This window comes from Procambarus clarkii, chromosome 2, assembly GCF_040958095.1.
Source record: "Procambarus clarkii isolate CNS0578487 chromosome 2, FALCON_Pclarkii_2.0, whole genome shotgun sequence".
Classification (NCBI taxonomy): Eukaryota; Metazoa; Arthropoda; class Malacostraca; order Decapoda; family Cambaridae; genus Procambarus; species Procambarus clarkii.
The window spans coordinates 25,488,526-25,503,857 of NC_091151.1; positions in this window are offsets into that span (position 1 = coordinate 25,488,526).

A 15,332-nucleotide genomic window follows, 5' to 3' on the forward strand; every position below is an offset into this window, starting at 1 on the left:
TAATTTGTGTATCCCTGTTAGTTAACACTAAGTCTAAAATATTATTTTCCCGAGTTGGTTCCTTAATGTGTTGCATAAGAAAGCAATCATCAATTAATTCTAGAAAATCTTCTCTTTATTATTCACTGTTCTGTTAAACCAGTTTATTCCACTAATATTAAAGTCACCCATGACAAAAATACTGTTAGATCTAGATGCTCTAGATATTTCATCCTATAGATGCAGGTGATGAGTCACAATAACGTGGCTAAATTATGTTGACCAGACCACACACTAGAAGGTGAAGGGACGACGACGTTTCGGTCCGTCCTGGATCATTCTCAAGTCGATTGTCACAATCGACTTTAGAATGGTCCAGGACGGACCGAAACTTCATCCCATAGATGCTTTGCTTCCATTCTTTCTAAATTTGGTGACCTGTATATAACTCCTATTATAAGATTATTTGCTTTTCTTTTAATTCTAATCAAATAGTTTCTGTGAGAGGCTCAGTTTTGATTTCCTCTTTGAGACTACATTTAAAATTTTCCCTAACATATATGGCTACTTCTCTTCGTCTAATATATCTATCTGTGTAAAATAGTTTAAATCCATTTATTTGATATTCTAGCTAATAGTTCTCTATTTTCTACATTCATCCACGTTGCGGTAAATGCAATAATATAATATTTTTCTGTGCAGACAAGAGCATTTAAATCGTTTATTTTGTTTCTTAGACTCTAACTGTTTGTGTAATATTCCCAAATTGTATTGTTATTTTGAAACCCTTCTTTTCCCCTGATCTTTTCGCCAACTTGTTTCTCCCACAAACAAATACTTTTATTACCTCCTTTCTCCATATCAATTCACATACCACTATCTACTAACAGTTTAAACTGCATGCCACATTTACACACAGAAATCACAATAGCGTGATATATCAAATGAATAAATCCACAAGGGGCCGTGATGAGAGTTCGAACATACGGCCAGGATAGAGAGCAGTAGCTATCCAGGTTGCAATTCTTTTGACCATGTCGTGACTCAGTCGATTAAGGCGCGTCTGGGATCATCCTGGACGTAAGTTCGAACCCTCATCACGACCCTTTTCTCTGAGTTCTGTTTCTCATGGTGTTCCCATTAATAAGTTCCTCATTTCGTCATATTTTTCTCTTCGGTAATTTAGTCTTTTCCCTTCCGATCCTTTCCTTGGATAGGTTATCCCTACCTCTACCAGATACTCAAATGTCAGTGTGCTGTGGTCACTCACTCCCATGGGGGGCTTCAAATTTGAATTCCCTTATGTCTGACTTAAGGGAATTGATATGTAGGTGAATATCAGGTCAGGTCTAGCTGGTTCGTCATTACCTCTCATTCTTATGAATTCCTTGGCATGATGGCTCTGAAAGTTTCTTGTTGCCACATCCAAGAGTTTAGCTCTCCACGTAGCTGCACCTCCATGTGGTTCCCCATTCTCCCAGTTTATCTTTCCGTGGATGACAGACATTCAGACATGCAAACATCCAGACATTATCTCACATGTACATAAATGTTGATGGTTGAATGTAAACATTGCACTTATATAGTTAAGATAAAACAATGTCTTATCCTATCCCAGAGAGAATGTAAACATTGCACTTGTATAGCAGTGTCTTACCCTATCCCAGATAAAATGTTAACAGTGCACTTGAATAGTTGAGATAACACAGTGTCTTACCTTATCCCAGAGAGAACAGGAACAGCACTAGCACTAGTGCAAGCAGCCTGCTGTGACTCCACACACTGCAACGTCAGCATCCAGCCAGACAATCGTACACCTGACGAAACACCTGTTAAATAACGGACTGCCACATGCAATGAAACAATCGCATGGATAAAAAGTACTGCAGTTATAGCTATCACTGCCGTTCATCATTTTCCTATCATTTCATTTTTTGATGTACACGCTGTCTACAGCACGCACACTATTCCCTTCTTCCTACAGCACGCACACTATTCCCTCTTTCCTACTGCATGCACACTATTCCGTCTTTCCTACAGCACGCACACTATTCCCTCCCTACTACAGCACGCACACTATTCCCTCCCTACTACAGCACGCACACTATTCCGTCTTTCCTACTGCACGCACACTATTCCGTCTTTCCTACTGCACGCACACTATTCCCTCTTTCCTACAGCACGCACACTATTCCCTCCCTACTACAGCACGCACACTATTCCCTCCTTCCTACAGCACGCACACTATTCCGTCTTTCCTACAGCACGCACACTATTCCCTCTTTCCTACAGCACGCACACTATTCCCTCCCTACTACAGCACGCACACTATTCCCTGTTTCCTACACCACGCCCACTATTCCCTCCTTACTACAGCACGCACACTATTCCCTCTTTCTTACAGCAGGTACACTATTCCCTGCTTCCTACAGCACGCTCACTATTCCTTGCTTCCTACATCATGCATTCACCCCGAGCCCTCCATGTCCGCATTCAGTTACCCAAACCCTCATTATTCACCTTCCCTTCCCCACCTACCCCTGACCCTTCAACCCTTCCCACCACTAGCCCTTCCCCTCCAAACCCCAGGATCCACCAGGGCACAACTGGTGCCCTGGTGTCCTTAAGGGGGAGCATCTTCTTACACCAGTGGAAGGGCCATCAAGGGGAAGAGGAAGCGAGAATGGACAGAAGAAACTGAGTTTCTAGATAATGTTCACAAACATAGATGGAATCCCAAATAGTACAGGCGAACTTTAAGAAAGGTCACAAGTAGAAAAGTCAGACTTAATAGCACTCACAGAGAAAAAAATACCAAAAGTCATAACAAATGCAGTGTTTCTGACGGAATACTACGTGGTAAGGAATGAGGGGGGGAGGGGAGAGGTGGAGTGACTCTTCTGATAAGAAAAGATTGGAGTTTAGAGACAATGCCATATCCAGGGCTCTGAAGGGTTCAGTGACTACATAACAGGCACCATTGCAATCGGAGGACAAAAAATAATAGTAGTACAAACATATAACTCCCACCCATTGACAGAAAACTTAGACTGGAATATGATACGGCAGACATAAACAATTACAGACCAATATCAAACCTACCTATATTATCAAAAATATTAAAAAAAAATTATTTACAAACAGCTCTACCCATATTTCGTAAAATTCAACATACTAAGTCCCTGTCAGTTTGGCTTCTGCTCCCAAAAGAGTACCAACGATAAAATTATTAATCTGCTTGATATAATCTACTCAGCCCTTGACAAAAGTGAGTTCCCGATTGGACTCTTCATTGACCTGAGTCTTTGATACTGTTAACCATAACTACCTCTTGCTTAAACTCCAACATTGTGGAATCCAAAGCATTGCCCTGAACTATTCGATCCTATCTTAGTGACAGACACCAATATATAACAATCAATGATATAACCTATCCCACTCTAACATTACTTAAAGCAGTGCCACAGGGCAGCATCCTAGAACCTCACCTATTTCTTATATACATCAATGACCTGCTTAATGTCTCTAATGTGCTTAAACCAATATTAATTGCTGATGATACTACCCTCATCTATTCAGTCCCCAACCCACACACACTAAATAATGTTGTAAATAACGAATTAAAAAAAAGTTCACTCATGGATGTCAACCTACAAACTCACATTAAACATTGAAAAGACCTACTACATTTTATTTGGAAGCAAATCAACAAATGCCATTCAGCTTCAGATAAACAATGTTAATATCAGCAGTAAAAATGATAGGAAAGTTCCTTGTCCTATACATAGACAAGAGACTCAACTTCAGCACCCACATACAACACATAACCAAGAAAGTCTCAAAAACGGTTGGTATACTCTCTAAAATTAGATAATATGTTCCAAACTCTGCTCTCCTCTGATTTTACTAAGCGATAAGCTATCCCTATCTTACTTACGGTATCTGTGCATGGGGTTCAGCTTCTCCAAACAACCTCAAGTCCTTCATCACCCAACAAAATACTAATATCAGAACAATTACAAACTCTGCTTTCAGACAACACTCATCCTCCTGTTTAACGAGGGAACGAAAAGCAATAGTGGAATCCATGCTTTAATTGGGCATGCGAGGAAGCAAGGCACTCATATTCAAGGGTACACAGAGCAGCTAGAGAAATAACAACACGCCAGAGAGCAAATGGATGAATACTAAAGGCCTAGAATGAATACCTCAATGAGAGAAAAAACAGTAGACACTATGAAAATAACATAACAATAAAACCAAATCCGGCGCAAAACTGATCCACAGTAACATCAGGTGGAAACCAAGTGGAAAAAAGTGATGAAACTTACAACGGGGTGAGGACAGGTACACAAAGAATGACACGTGTAAAAAACTAAATAAGAGATTACAGGTCTTCACAGGAGAACAAGATGTCCCTGAACTAAGAAAGGTGGCAATTACAAACCAGGCAGCTTTGGAAGGGACCAAAATTGCCAGGGATGAAGTTAAGTTCAAAATTGTCAGAGATGAAGGTAGGTTCAAACATACCAGATCTGTTGGATCTGGACGTGAGAAATGCTGTTGAACCCGACGGAATCTCTCCATGGATACCAAAAGATGGCGCAGAAACACTTTGCTTGCAACTCTCCGTGGTATATAATAAGTCATTGGAAACAGGAAACCTACAAAAAATATGGAAGTCATCTAATGTCCCAATATACAAAAAGGGTGACAGGCAAGAAGAACTGAAGTACAAGCCAGTGTTCCAAAATTGCATACCATGCACGGTGATAAGAAAAACTTACAAAATCTGGAGAAATACATCTGGAGAGAAGGAGCTTTGTGACACACCACCTACATGGGTTTAGGGATGGCAAACTTTGTCTCACAGGTTCAATATAATTCTACGATCAGGTGACAAACATTAAGCAAGAAAGAGAAGTGTGGCAGACTGCATTTTCTTGGACTGTCGGAAAGCCTTTGACATAGTACCCAAAAAGAGGCTGGTGCATAGTCACAGAAACAGGCTAGAGTAACTGGTAAGGTGTTACAGTGGATAAGGAAGTACCTAGGCAATAGGAAGCAGGGAGTTACTGTGAGGGGCTAGGTGTCATGATGGAGTGATGTCACAAGCAGAGTCCTACAGCGACTCGGCTAGTGACGGATCTACCTGCTTTGGTACTTAGATCTGAGTACTCGGATTTATCCTGTTTTTTATATATGTAAAAGATTTTCCAGAGAGTATAGACTCATTCCTGACAATGTTTGCTGATGATGCTAAAATTATGAAAAGGATTAAGACAAGGGTAGACAGCTTGACGACCTGAACAAACTGAAGGAATGGTTCTGACAAATGGCAATTAATTAATTATTTAAAGTTTAACTCAAGCAAAAGCAGTGTAATGAGGATAGGGGTAGGGAGCAAGAGACCGGATACAAGGTACTATTTTGGAGATGAGATCCTTAAAACATCTGGAGGGTGAAAGACTTGGTAATTTATATCATTCCAGACCTGTTCCTTAAATTCCACATTATGAGGATATTATCAGCAGCATATGCTAGGTTGGCTAACATAAGAACTGCCTTAAAAAACTTGTGTAAGGAACCATTTAGGACCTTATATACCTCATATGGCAGACCAGTCCTGGAGTGTGAAGCTCCAGCATGGAGTCTGTACTTGTCAAGAAGAACACTAAATTGGAGGCCTCGCGGCTTAGTGGACAGCGCTCGGGGGTCGTTGTCCAAATGGCCCGGGTTCGATTCCCATTGGAGGGGGAAACAAATGGACAGAGTTTCCTTCACCCTGTTGCATCTGTTCACCTAACAGTAAATATGTACCGGGGAGTTAGACAGCTACTATGAGCTACTTCCTGAGTATGTGTGTGTGTGTATTCACCTAGTTGTGCTTGCGGGGGTTGAACTCTGCTCTTTCGGCCCGCCTCTCCACTGTCAATCAATCAACTTTTACTAACTAGTAACTATTTTTTTCCACACACACACACACCCACCCAGGAAACAGCCTGTAACAGCTGTCTACCTCTCAGGTACCTATTTATTGCTAGGTAACAGAGGCATCAGGGTGAAAGAAACTCTGCCTGTATTTGTTTCTCGCCGGCGCCGGGAATTGAACCCGGGCCACAGGCTTACGTGTACAGCGTACTATCCACACAGCCACCGGCGCCCGATGGCTGTGTGTGTGTGTGTGTGTGTGTAATTACCTAAGTGTAGTTACAGGATGAGAGCTATGCTCGTGGTGTCCCGTCTTCTCAGCACTCTTTGTCATATAACGCTTAAAGTTCCAGGTCTCAGGAAATCTTCAATATCGATTTTATCAATTCCTGTTACTATTTTGTATGTAGTGATCATATCACCTCTTTTTCTTCTGTCTTCTAGTTTTGGCGTATTTAACGCCTCTAACCTCTCCTCGTACCTCTTGCCCTTCAGTTCTGGGAGCCACTTAATAGCATGTCTTTGCACCTTTTCCAGTTTGTTGATGTGCTTCTTAAGATATGGGCACCACACAACCGCTGCATATTCTAGCTTTGGCCTAACAAAAGTCGTGAACAATTTCTTTAGTATATTGCCATCCATGTATTTAAAAGCAATTCTGAAGTTAGAAAGCATAGCATAGGCTCCTCGCACAATATTCTTTATGTGGTCCTCAGGAGATAGTTTTCTATCTAGAACCACCCCTAGATCTCTTTCTTTATCAGAATTCTATAAAGATTTCTCAAATAATATATAGGTTGTGTGGGGTCTATGTTCTCCTATTCCACATTCCATAACATGGCATTTATTAACATTAAATTCCATTTGCCAAGTGGTGCTCCATGTACTTATTTTGTCCAGGTCATCTTGAAGGGCATGACAATCATCTAAGTTTCTTTTCCTTCCTATTATCTTAGCATCATCAGCAAACATGTTCATATAATTCTGTATACCTAATGGTAGATCATATATGTAGACAATAAACATCACTGGTGCAAGAACTGAACCTTGTAGTACTCCACTTGAGACATTTCTTCAGTCCGATACATTGCCTCTGATCACTGCCTTCATTTTTCTATCAGTCAGAAAAAAAATTTCATCCATATTAGAAGCTTACCTGTCACCCCTCCAATATTTTCCAGTTTCCAGAACAACCTCTTATGTGGAACTCTGTCGAAAGCCTTTTTTAGGTTCAGAAAGATGCAGTCAACCCAATCATCTCTTTCCTGTAATATCTCTGTTGCTCGATCATAGAAACTGAGTAAATTCGATACACAGGATCTTCCAGATCAAAAACCATACTGTCTGTCTGATATTATATCATTTCTCTCCAGGTGGTCTACCCATTTAGTTTTGATTATTTTTTTCCAATATTTTGACTATTACACTTGTCAATGATACAGGTCTATAAATAAGGGGGTCTTCCCTGCTTCCACTTTTGTAGATTGGAACTATGTTAGCCTTTTTCCACACATCAGTAAAACTCCTGTAAACAGGGATGCCTGAAAAATCAATTGAAGTGGAATGCTGGGCTCAGGTGCACATTCTCTCAGAACCCATGGTGAAACTCCATCTGGATCAACTGCTTTGTTCTTATTGAGCTCCTTTAGCATTTTTTCCACTTCGTCTCTAGACACCTCTATGTGCTCTATGTTGTTCTCTGGAATTCTTTTTGTGTCGGGTTCCCTGAAGATTTCATTTTGTACAAACACACTTTGGAACTTTTCGTTTAATGTTTCACACATTTCCTTTTCATTTTCCGTGAATCTATTTCCCATTTTCAACCTCTGAATATTATCCTTTACCTGCAGTTTGTTGTTTATGAATTTATAGAATAGACCTGGTTCTGTTTTACATTTGTCTGCAATCCCTTTTCAAAATTTCTTTCTGCCTCTCTACTCACTGCCGTGTAGTTGTTTCTCGCATCAGGATATCGTTGGTAAGTTTGGGGGTTTGGCCTCTTCCTGTATTGATTCCATTTTTGTGTCTTTTGGTCTCTGGCCCTCTCGCAATTTCTGTTGAACCAATCCTGTTTCCTAGTTCTGCATCTCTGTTTTGGTATAAATTTGTTGTGCCTTTATCATATATTTCACAAAACTTGACATACATCTCATTCACTTCCTTGCCTAGCAACAAGTCTGTCCAATTATACTCTCTAAAGAAAATTTCAAAGGTTGCCATAATGTCTTCTTCTAAAGTTAGGTTTTTGAATTGCATCAACCTTCTTATTTTCTTCCAGATTATAATGCATTGCATACTTTATTCCCAAAAAGACATGGTCACTTTTACCCAAGGGAGGAAGGTACTGAATGTCAAATATTTCTTCCTCCTTCCTGGTGAATATCAAATCTAGCATGGAGGGAACGTCCCCTTCCCTCATCCTCGTAGCTTGTTTAACATGTTGATGCAAGAATGTTTCCAGGATGAGGTCTACAAATTTACAGGTCCAAAATACTTCTGTTTTAGCTTCATATGCTTCCCAGTCTATGGATTTCAAGTGGAAGTCGCCGACTATCAACAGTCGTGATCTATCGTTATCCGCTCTCGCTATGATCTCTCTCATTATTGTTATAAGACTTTCTCGTTTACTATCTAGCTTCTCCTTTGACCATGTGCTGCTTTGTGGTGGACTATATGCATTTATGATCATTAGTTTATCATCCTCATGGCAGATCTCTAGTGCTATTATGTCAACTTCTTGTGGATTGGCAGTCATTATTTCGTTCACCTTTAGGTGTTCTTTCACCAGCACAGCAACGCCGCCGCCTTTCCTAATTTTTCTGTCCCTTCTCCAAATTGAGTAGCCCCTTGGGAATATGACATCATTTAAAATAACATCTTCAAGTTTTGTCTCCGTGAGTGCAACAATGTCTGGTGTCTGCAGCTGTATTACATCACTTAACTCAAGTATTTTCGATCTTACTCCATCTATGTTGGTGTAATGCAATCTTCAGGAACTTGTTCCCCCTCTTCTTATTTTTCAACCCCCCCTCTCTCTAATGATTTTGTTGGTTTGCCTTTATGTACCACTTTACTGGTCTGCCTACCCCTATCACTTTGTAGAAAAAGAATTGATTTCTTCTTCATTCCTGTTCTCATTCAAACGTTTTGCCTCGGCGAGGTTCAGTTTCAGCTTCTCTCTATATTCTTTTGAAAGATCTCGTCTTAACGACCACACTTTCCCATCCTCATCACTTTGTAATATTCTAGCATTCCTCAGTACTTCTTCCATCTGTTTGGCACCATTTAGGGTGATCCTCAAAGGTCGATCTTTCCCTTTTACATATCTGACTATTCTCTTGTAGTCGCACACATTCTCTATGGTTGTAAGACCTTCCACGAGGCCAGCAATTTTATCTACTACTTTTGCTTCTTCTACAGCTCTTTCTGACCTAGATTTTATCTCCTTTTCTTTGCAGCCAAAAATGATCAGGGACTTACTCCCATCAACTGTGTTTTGCACCAACTTCGGGTTAGATGCCAATTCTTTTCTCACTTCCAGCCTAATGTTTGTTTTATCTTGGTTGCTGCAGTGTTTCACTTCCTTTACTGCTTCTTCAATTTTTTCCTTCTCCTTGGCGACTTGTGCATAGGTGAGTTGTAGATCTTTCTTGCACTGTTCTATTCCCTGTGTAACTTCCTCCATCTGTGCTGACAAAAGCTGTTTCTCCTGTTGAATTTGCTTACCTAACCTATTGTTGCCATTTAAGTTTAAATTTACTTTAACTTCTTCCATAGCTATTTTTAAGAGTTTATTTTCTTCTTCAATGGCTTTGCAATTTGTTTCCAATTGATTCTTATCCTTGCACAAGTCTTTCACTAAACCCTCAAGACATTCAACTTTGCTATTCAAATGGTCATTACTTTCTTTCAATTTACTAATTATTTCTTCATGAGAGTTCACTATAGTATCTAATTTTACCAACTTGTTGTGTAGACTGGTTATATCAATGCTTTCTTCATTTAATCCAGCAAAATCAAGGTCTGTTTTGTATTTCCTCTTGCCGGCGGCCATCTTGAATGTTATTCTCTGCACAGGAAACACTAGGGCAACATTTTCTCATCCAATTTTTCACTTCCCTTCGCACATTCCTGTTATCTCACCTATTTTTCAAAAGCCCTATACCTTTATGTTCTCTGGGACACCACTCACTATCATCATCCTGTACTACAATACTTAGGATTGTTGAAATATGCTACAGCTCCTCATGTCTGCCTCTTGGGAAAGAACTTTGGATAAGGTGTGTGTGTGTGTGTGTGTGTGTGTGTGTGTGTGTGTGTGTGTGTGTGTGTGTGTGTGTGTGTGTGTGTGTGTGTGTGTGTGTGTGTGTGTGTGTGTGTGTGTGTGTGTGTGTGTGTGTGTGTGTGTGTGTGAGTTTGTGAGCGTGTATTCACCTATTTGTGCTTGTGGGGGTTGAGCTCTGCTCTTTCGGCCCTCCTCTCAACTGCCAACAAACAACTGTTAATAATTACTAACTATTTCTTTCACACACACACACACACACACACACACACACACACACACACACACACACACACACACACACACACACACACACACACACACACACACACACACACACACACACACACACACACACACACACATGGAGAAACTATAGGAATAACAGGACACTGGAGAGCAGAGAAAGATACCAGAATGCCAGGAATGAATATGTCAGGATGAAAGAGAGGCAGAAAGACAATACGAAAACGACATCGCAAGCAAGGCAAAGACTCAGCCTTAATTTTTACATAGCCACATCAAGAGAAAAACAACAGTAAAGAAACAGGTTAAGAAATTAAGGATAGGGGCGAAAGGGTTCACTACAAATGACAAGGAAGTGTGTGAGGAGATGAGTAAGAAATTCCAGGTCTTCACCTTAGAGCAAGGAGAAATTCCAGAGGTAAGAGAGGGAATAGCTAACCAGGAACCACTGGAAGACTTTGATATTACCAGCGGGGAAGTAAGGAAGTGTTTACTAGAGTTGGATGTGACAAAGGCTATAGGCCCAGATGGAATCTCCCCTTGGGTTCTAAAGGAAGGAGCAAGAGAACTGTGCCTACCACTCTCCATAGTGTATAATAAATCACTGGCAACAGGGGAACTGCCAGATATTTGGAAAGCAGCTAACGTAGTCCCGATATACAAGAAAGGGGATAGACAGGAGGCACTGAACTACAGGCCAGTGTCCCTAACCTGCATACCATGCAAGCTGATGGAGAAGATTGTGCGAAAAAAACTAGTGGAGCATCTGGAGCGAAGGAACTTTGTAACACAGCATCAACATGGGTTCAGGGATGGCAGGTCCTGACTCACAGGGTTACTTGAATTCTACGACTAGGCAACAAAAGGCAAGAAAGAGAAGGGTGGGCAAACTGCATATTTTTGGATTGTCAGAAAGCCTTTGATACAGTGCCACACAAGAGGCTAGTGCGAAAGTTGGAGATGCAGGCTGGAATGAAAGGGAAGGTACTCCGGTGGATAGAGGAGTACCTAAGCAACAGGAGACAACGAGTCTGTGTGAGGGGTGAGGTCTCAGATTGGCGAGACGTTACAAGTGGAGTCCCGCAGGGGTCAGTCCTTGGACCTATACTGTTTCTGGTATATGTAAATGATCTCCCAGAGGGTATAGATTCCTTCCTCTCAATGTTTGCCGACGATGCAAAAATTATGAGGAGGATTGAAACAGAGGATGATAGTAGGAGGGTACAAGATGACCTAGATAGACTGAGTGAATGGTCCAACAAATTGCTGTTGAAGTTCAACCCGAGTAAATGCAAAGTAATGAAACTAGGCAGTGGAAACAGGAGGCAGACACAGGATACAGAATAGGAGATGAAGTACTTAATGAAACAGACAGAGAGAAAGATCAAGGAGTTGATATCACACCAAACCTGTCTCCTGAAGCCCACATAAAAAGAATAACGGCTGCGGCATATGCGAGGCTGGCTAACATCAGAACGGCGTTCAGGAACCTATGTAAGGAATCATTCAGAATCTTGTACACCACATATGTAAGACCAATCCTGAAGTATGCGGCCCCAGCATGGAGCCCGTACCTTGTCAAGCACAAGACGAAGCTGGAAAAAGTCCAAAGGTATGCTACTAGACTAGTCCCAGAACTAAGAGGCATGAGTTATGAGGAAAGGCTGCGGGAAATGCACCTTACGACACTGGAAGACAGAAGAGTAAGGGGGGACATGATCACAACCTACAAAATCCTCAGGGGAATCGACCGGGTAAACAAGGATGAACAATTACACACTGGAGGGACGCAAACAAGGGGACACAGGTTGAAGCTGAGTACCCAAATGAGCCACAGAGACATTAGAAATAACTTTTTCAGTGTCAGAGTAGTTAGTAAATGGAATGCACTAGGAAGTGATGTGGTGGAGGCTGACTCCATACACAGTTTCAAATGTAGGTATGATAGAGCCCAGTAGGCTCAGGAATCTGTACACCAGTTGATTGACGGTTGAGAGGCGGAACCAAAGAGCCAAAGCTCAACCCCCGCAAACCTCAATTAGGTGCGTACACACACACACACACATTTCCCTCAGGAAATGATGCAGGAAATGAAGAATGAAATAAGCAATCTAAAAAGAGAGCTGACAGCAGCAAAGGAGGAGATTAGAGCCCTCAAAGAGAACAGTATCGATGCTGAGGCTCAGATAACCACCCAGGGAGAAGGTGGTAATAGTACTTTGGAAGAGAATGCCACATTAAAAGCAACATTTGCAGAAATGCTTAAAAAAACAACTCTGAAGTAATGTCTGCAGTGATGGAGGTAGCAATGAAAGCAGCCACCTCACAGGAAGCGGCACGCTCCACTAGCCAGCTGCTGGAAAGGAAAAGAACAGTGGTAGCTGTTGGTATTAAAGAGCAGGAAGGCTCAAATAGGAAAGAGTGGAATGATAAGGACAAAGCGGCAGTGAATGAAATACTGAAGGCACTAGACTTGGTAGGGCCTGAGCATAGCATTGAGAAGGGTTTCAGGTTAGGCTGGTACAAAAGAGACCGAGACCGTGTGTTAAAGATAGTGTTTGCAAACGAGAACACAAAGGACACGATTCTAACAAAGAAAAGCCACCTGCAACATGTGGGGGAATTCAAAAAAGTATTCCTCCAGAGGAACATGACAAGGGAGGAGAGGGCCATAGCGACAGAAGCAAGGAAGAAGCGCAGGGCGAGAGGGGAAAACCAGGAAACCACAGCTCCCAACACATCACCCCCCAGAGGCGAGGGGGGATCCCACAACCAGCTACCCAGTAACACCAGCGGAGAGGGCAACCCCACCACCCTCCTCTGCATAGAAAACCCCCCTTTCCTTTCTGTCCTCCCGCCCCATTAACCCCATACCCTCCCTGTCCTTCCCCCTTCACTTGACCCCCCCACCCCTCATCCCAGTATCCTCTGCAGCCCTGGAATCCACCTCACAAATCCTCACACCCATGGCACAGCTTCCTCCACCAACAGAACATTCACCAAGGAGGAGATTTGAGAAGGGACAGAAGAAAGTGAGCCTCAAGGCAATGTACACTAACATAGACGGTATTACAAATAAAGCAAATGAACTTGGAGAATGGGTACTAGAGGAAAACCCAGACATAATAGCTCTCACAGAAACAAAACTGACGAAAACAATAACAAATGCAGTGTTCCCACAGGACTATTATGTTATGAGGAAAGAGAGAGAAGGAAGAGGTGGGGGTAGTGTAGCTCTGCTGGTAAGAAAAGGCTTGGATTTCGAGGAGTTGGTTGTTCAGGGATGTGAAGGTTTCAGTGACTACATAATAGGAACAATAACAACTGGAGGGCAAAAAATTATAGTCGTAGTCATATATAATCCGCCACCAAATGACAGAAGACCCAGACAGGAATATGATAGAAACAATATGGCCACCATTAACATAATGGAGAGAGCAGCTTCTGTTGCTAGTAGGAATGGATCTGGACTACTAATCATGGGAGACTTCAACCATGGGAAGATAGATTGGGAGAACAGAGACCCGCATGGAGGACCAGAAACATGGAGAGTTAAGCTGCTGGACGTGGCAACAAGAAACTTTCTAAGCCAGCACATCAAGGATCCAACAAGAATGAGAGGAAAGGATGAACCAGCAATGCTTGATCTGATATTTACCCTAAATGAGTGGGATATAAGGGAAGTCAAGATGGAAGCGCCCTTGGGAATGAGTGATCACAGTGTATTGAACTTTGAGTACCTGGTAGAGCTAGGAATTATCCCCCCCCCCCCAAAAAAAAAAGAACTAGGAAACAAAAGGCTGGCATACCGAAAGGGAAATTATGAGGAGATGAGAAGCTTCCTAAGGGAAATACCTTGGGACACAGACCTCAGAGCTAAGTCTGTACATTATATGATGGACTATGTTACCCAAAAGTGTCAGGAGGCAGTAAGCAGATACATCCCGGCCCAAAAGGAAAAATCCGAGAAGCAAAAGAAGAATCCATGGTATAATAGGGCATGTATGGAAGCAAAGGTACTGAACAAAAGGGCGTGGAGAAACTTCCGGAATAACAGAACACCAGAAAGTAGAGAGAGATACCAGAGAACCAGGAATGAGTATGTCAGGGTGAGAAGAGAAGCAGAGAAAAGTTATGAAAATGATATAGCAAACAAAGCCAAGACCGAACCAAAGCTACTCCACAGTCATTTCAGAAGGAAAACAACAGTGAAAGAACAGGTAGAGAAACTTAGAACAGGCGAGGACAGGTATACAGAGAATGACAAAGAGGTGTGTGATGAACTCAACAAGAGGTTCCAAGAGGTCTTCACAACAGAACAAGGTGAGGTCACTGTGCTAGGAGAAAGGGAAGTAAACCAGGCGGCCTTGGAAGACTTTGAAATTACGAGAGAGGAGGTCAAGAGACACCTGCTGGACCTGGATGTTAGAAAGGCTGTTGGTCCAGACAGGATCTCGCCATGGGTACTGAAAGAGTGTGCAGAGGCAATTTGCTTGCCACTCTCCATAGTGTATAGTAGGTCACTGGAGACGGGAGACCTACCAGAAATATGGAAGACGGCAAATGTGGTCCCAATATACAAAAAGGGCGACAGGCAAGAGGCACTGAACTACAGGCCAGTGTCCTTAACTTGTATACCATGCAAGGTGATGGAGAAGATCGTGAGAAAAAACCTGGTAGCACATCTGGAGAGAAGGAACTTCGTGACAAATCGACAACATGGGTTCAGGGAGGGTAAATCTTGCCTGACTGGCTTAATAGAATTCTATGACCAGGTAACACAGATTAAGCAAGAAAGAGAGGGCTGGGCGGACTGCATTTTCTTGGATTGTCGGAAAGCCTTTGACACAGTACCGCATAAGAGGCTGGTACATAAGCTGGAGAGACAGGCAGG